Genomic DNA, 6,000 nt, shown 5'->3' on the forward strand with positions numbered 1-6,000 from the left:
ACTTGTTTCTAATGGCAACAATTCAAAAGCTCATTGCCTTTGTTTGTTTCTAAATCAATACAAATAAAATATTTGTTGCCATAGTTTGTTACTATATGGAAACAAGAAAAAATTATGATGCCATCTAGTAACAACTAGTAAGACAATTTGTTTTAAATAGCAACAAATAAAAAATATGTAGCCATTAATTATTTAAAAACTAAATCATAAAATATAGCTTTTTAATTAGGCAATGAAAAAAATTATATTCGTTGCTATTTAGCAACATTTTAAAAATTTGTTGTCAAACTTAATTGCTAAAAAGCTTTTATTTTTATAGTGATATATATGTACATATGTCATCTATAATTTATCATTGTATGATATTTCTTTATTAATATATCTTTATTTTTCATATTGAATTTATGCAAGCCATGCATTGTAAGAATATTTTGCATATTTTATGAACGCATATAAAAAGAGATTCAAATTCTAATTGGCTAATGATTTTAGAAGCATATGATGTTATAATAACATGTTATGAACCATGAATAAAATTAAGAAGAGTTTTTAAGAACTTAGACATTGTTTATTTATATGACTATCTTTAAAAAAAAATAATTTTGCATATTGCGATATTGATTAAATATTATCCAAACTTTAAAAGATTTTTTTGGACTAAATTCATAATATCTCAACTTGAAGTTTGAGCATATGAGAGTTGTAATGTTTTATTATTTGTATCCTCAAGAGAACTCTCAATTTTAAATATAAAATATGTATAAAGAATTGCAATTATGAAATACTTATCTGTGTGAATAATTTTTATCTGGTCCAGAAGAACCAGAAGCGACGCATTGAGATTATTCATGTTACCAATAATTTTTATTCACTAGTATAAAAAAGCAATTAGCCATCGGTTCAAAACCCCCCTATGCCACCGGTTTTGAACCGGTGGTCACACTAGTACAAAATTGGGCTTAAATAACACCATTGGTAACACAAAAAAAAAATGGATTATTTGACTTTTACGTAACACTTTTGTAACATTGTCATATTAAGTAACATTTTTTGTAACACATTAATATTATGTAACACTTTACGGTAACATTTTAATATTAGGTATCACTTAGTTGTAACATTTAATTTATGCTCAGTCCTTTTTATTTTTTTCTTTATTAAATATTTTTTTCTTCTAATCTCATTGTAGAAAAAAATGAGCGGTACCCTTTATTTTTTTTTTTTAAAACTTCTCATTCTATTCCATCTCATCCTCTCATTCTTGCTCAAATACCCGTTCTCTCTCTGAATGAGTTTAGATTATACAATTAATGGAGTCGCCTTCATCACTAGTAGCGTCATCCTCTGAATCATCATCATCAATCAATGCCATCATCTGAATAACAAGCAACATCATCAAATAAATCGAGAGCGAAGGATTCACAGCATACGGTACTACAACGGTGTTCATTACTTCATTATATCTTTAGTTATACAGTTCATCAATTCATTATTGCCTCGCGAAATTCATCACAAAATCAGTATTTTTCTTTCAATTTGTCATCTAGTTTTTCAATTGTCACAAATTCGCCATCTGGGGTTTCAATCGTCACAAAATCACAAAACCAGTCGCCCAGTTGAACTAGTCATCTCTGATTTCATCTAATTCGCACTTCCAATCAGGTATTCTTCCTAATTTGTGAAATTTAGGCTTGTTTCTCAGTGAAATTAAAGGAAATTTTCTCTGCACTTCAACAAATCAGAGAAAAAGCTATAAAAGACGGTCAAACAAAGAAAGAGGAGCCGATTTCTAGGTTTGATTTGTTTTTCTTCTTCAATAGTTGATTTTTTGAACTATATCTATAATTTCTGGAATTTTTACATTGTTGGACTTCATTTATGTTTTAATCGCAATTATCAGCAACATTAGACTATAAGTTTTTCTATCAAGCTTTTGGATGTTAACATCATAGCTTCTTAATTTATTGTTTATGTTAATTATATTAAATTCTTCCATCATGCATCAGATATTTTCCAATTTGACTGCATTTAAATTTCGCATGAAATTAGTCATAAAGTTTGATGAGAGTAGTAAATTGACATTTGAGTTAAATTCTAAGATTCCGACAGAGTATTTTTAGAATTTCAGGCAAGCTTTTGCAGAGGAAATGAGCTCAAAGGAGGTATCAACCAATACAAAATTTAAAGGTTTATATAATTGTCAATCCAATATACTCTTTACTCTTATATGCTTTATAAAGCAAATAAGTAGTTGTGAAAATTATTACTCATTGGAACCTTGATTGTGTAATGTGTATAAATTAGCCATTTAAAGAGGTATATAATTGGAATGGGAGTTTTATATCTACGCTTGGTGGTTTGGGTGCTGGTAGTTGCTACTATATAAGTGGCAATTATTTCTGAAATTTTGTTTTTACTCATTGCTTGTTTGTTGCTGCTTGTTAGCAACTTAGCATATCAAGACTACTTGAAACATTGGTTGTATAGTATAAGTCTAAACTCTAATGACGACAAGTATATAAACTATTGAATTCTGGTTGAAAGGTACGTAGTACTTATTCCTTTAGTTGATTAAATTGCATGATGGTGTGGATCAGATTCCCATTAACCCCTTGATATTGTCTAAAAAGCTTATGAAAGTCCTACTTATTTTAACTACTGCAGTAATTTAAGATACACTTGTGATTAAAATAGTAAATCTAATTAAGATCATACTAATATCTACTATTTTTTTTTTTAAAATCTCACCTTAATTTAATTTCTTATCTTATTTAGTAGAATTTAGAGTAGTTTGCATAAGCACATGAGTTTGCTTAAGCACATGAATTTGCATAAGTGGAGTAAGGGAAAGTGGGAGGAGGAAATGAATAATGTGGTGTTGTTTGATAATGATACTACCTGAGTTGTTGCTAATGAAGTAACCATTCTGAGTGTTTCTGGTACGCTTAATTTCAATTTTCATATTCCCTCTTTTGAATTTTGAGTTTAAATTTAAGATATTTATTAGGTTTATTGAAATAATTTGGGAATTTTGATCGATCAGATTATTTAGCTTAGGATATAATAGGATTTTGAAATGTATAATAGAGAAATATACATGGGTTTGATAATGTTTGAAAAGTATATGCTAACATGAATAATTCTATAATTATATAGTTGTTTTTAGATGGTCGTGAATGGAAAAGGAACGATTATGGAAAACTTCTATTCTAAATTTGTTTGACAGTACACCAGATTTTCTGTTCTAATATTTTTCTAGCATATAACTATTCAAAATTTTGTGTTCAGGATTAATATGTTAATTAAGGTCTCAATTACATAGCTCATAAATTTTTGTATATGTTTCTCGACCTTGATCATGTGCAGATGAAGCTCTAATGGCTATCACATTGTATGTAGACATTCTTTACCCCTTAGTGGGATAAACCAGGTTGTTCATGATTAGCAATCTATTAGCTATTAGGGGCTACAAGAATCTATTATTTCACATTAGTGTATGGGTTCCAGAAGTCAGAAGTTTTAAGGGCTTTCCTAGTCTGGCTTGGTTTCAATTGTTTCTGAACTGGTGGCAATGCTTAGAGAAGCCTCCTATTATCGAGATATTCTTCCAAGAATATACTCCAGTATATTCCCTTGATTATTCTGCTCCACTCACCTCTATCTCTCTCAATTTCTCTCTTAAATGATTATTTTAGCTGAGCTCTCCAATAACAATGGTGATCAAGAACATCGGCAGCAGGGCTCGTAAAAGACTGGCATAAAGTATGATCTTGATTAATTATGTTGGTCATGTGGTTCTTAAACCTGAGTCTCCTCCTTTTGGACCAGTTTCTGAGCTATCCATTGATCTATTCAGAAATTATAATCATGCTAAGGTATAACATAATTTCCTTTTTTTGTTGGCAGGACATAACAACCCTATATACAGTACTCTTTATCCAACCTACTAACAAAACTTTTGAATCTATAAAGGTAATGTTTTTCATTCTTATTTGCGGGCTGTCATTCTGATCTTTAACTAAGATTATAGTGATCTTATAAAGTCTTATACTGTGGATAATTGTAGGTTTTCAGATCTGAGATTGTAGTGAATAATTAATTAACTTTCTGTTTAAGTGTGCTTAGCATCTCCATTTTATTTGACGAACCTTGTACTGATGCACTTGTGTATGCATTGCAGAGGATGTGACTCCCATCTCAAACAGCCAGTACTTGCAGAAAGGGAGGAACAGAGGAAGGAGAAGGTTGTGAATAATCGTGTTTTAACACTACTTATGTTGTGCCTTACTGATACTTAGCCTTAAGCATTGTATTTATTTTTTTTTATTTTTTTTATTTTTTGTGAAATTGTAATATTACAAGAATTTATTAATAAAAATATCTAAGTTTATATATATAATGGTTTGTTTATCATAGTTACTTTTTTTTAGCCATAGAGGGTAAACCGGTGCCCTTAACGGCCCATGAACCAGTTTCTATAACCTCTATCATGGGCAACCCCCAAAAAGGCGATTAAATCAGTGCCCTAAGCCGGTTCTGAACCAGTGTCCGTTGTACATTACTTTGAATAAAGTGATACATAAAGACAAATATAGTGATACTATATGTCAAAAGATGATTAAAAAATGATACTTAACAATCAACCAAGTGTTACATTAGTTCGCAAAAGTGATACACAATGTCAAATAAAGTGTTACTATATGATTGAAAAATGTTACTAAAGATAAGCTAGTGTTACATAAGAAATAAAAAGTAACACTCTAAAAATGATACTAATAATATAAAAAAGTGTTACATAAGAGGGCTTATAGTAACACTTTTAAAAGTGTTACCACACGTTGCCCAAAGTGTTACATAAGACCATAGGTAACATGGGCGGATGTATCACCCACTAAAGTGTTACATATTGTCTATAATAACACTTTTATCACTTTATGTAACACTATTTGGGTGTTACTAAAGTTAGTTATGTACTAGTGTCATTTGGGGGGTGGCAATAATCTGATGTAAAAGCCACCGGTTCAAAACCGATGGCAAAAACAAGTATTGCCACCGGTTAACCGGTGGCAATAAGACTTCCCGCAATTTTTTTTTTTGAGTATTAACAACTATTGCCACCGGTTAACCGGTGGCAATGTACATGTAAATAATTTATTTTTTTTTATTTGGTTTTATTTGGGTTTAGTATACTCAGAAATATCATAATCAAAATGTACCAAAAACACTCAAAATCAACAAAAATATAATTTTCATTTAATTATTATTGTACAATACTAAAAAAAAATTACTACATAAAAATCGAACAATAAAATTACAACTCAGAAATTAAAAAAAAAAAATTACAACTTAGAAATAAAAAAAAAAAAATTACAACATCAACATCAAAAATTACAACATTAAAAAACAATATTCCAAAATCAATGTCTTCAATCCTTGTTGTATCAATTAACACCTGCGTCAATTAAACCCAGAAATTAATAAAACTCACAAAAAAATGCGAAAAAAACCACATTTACGAATCACAAAAAAATTTCGACAAACCCAGAAAAAACAGATTTACGAAACCCAGAAAAACCCAGAAAAAACAGATTTACGAAACCCAGAAAAACCCAGAAAATTTTCGAAATCAATCAAACGCAGAAAAATTTCGAAGATTAATTAACCCCAGAAAAATTTCGAAATCAAGATAACTCATAAAACCAGAAAAATCCATTTCGAATTTGGCCAAAAATAACAAAAACCCACCCACCTTAAACCACCACCAAAAAGCACCACAACCCACGAATTGGATTTTTAAAACCTAGAAAAATTCGATATAAAAAACCCAGAAAAATTCAATTTAAAAAACCCAGATAAATTTGTTTTTTAACCCAGAAAAACCAAGAAGAAATCGAATAAAATCGATTAAGATCAATAAATATCGAATTAAAATCGATTAAAATCAAATTAAAATCGAATTAAAATCGATTAAAATCAAACACTAACCTCGATTAAAGTCGG

The 6,000-nt window shown here is 29.6% G+C and overlaps 1 long non-coding RNA gene across 1 annotated transcript; it reads left to right on the top strand.

Annotated features, from left to right (window-relative positions):
* The first annotated feature begins 2,146 nt into the window (after positions 1-2,146).
* Positions 2,147-4,559, top strand: LOC145635013 (uncharacterized). The gene is made up of 3 exons (XR_014113736.1): positions 2,147-2,187; positions 3,907-3,972; positions 4,181-4,559. It is a non-coding gene; the product is annotated as an uncharacterized LOC145635013 (long non-coding RNA).
* Positions 4,560-6,000: the final 1,441 nt, after the last annotated feature.

Source organism: Chenopodium album, chromosome 6 (genome assembly GCF_948465745.1).
Source record: "Chenopodium album chromosome 6, dcCheAlbu1.1, whole genome shotgun sequence".
Lineage (NCBI taxonomy): Eukaryota > Viridiplantae > Streptophyta > Magnoliopsida > Caryophyllales > Amaranthaceae > Chenopodium > Chenopodium album.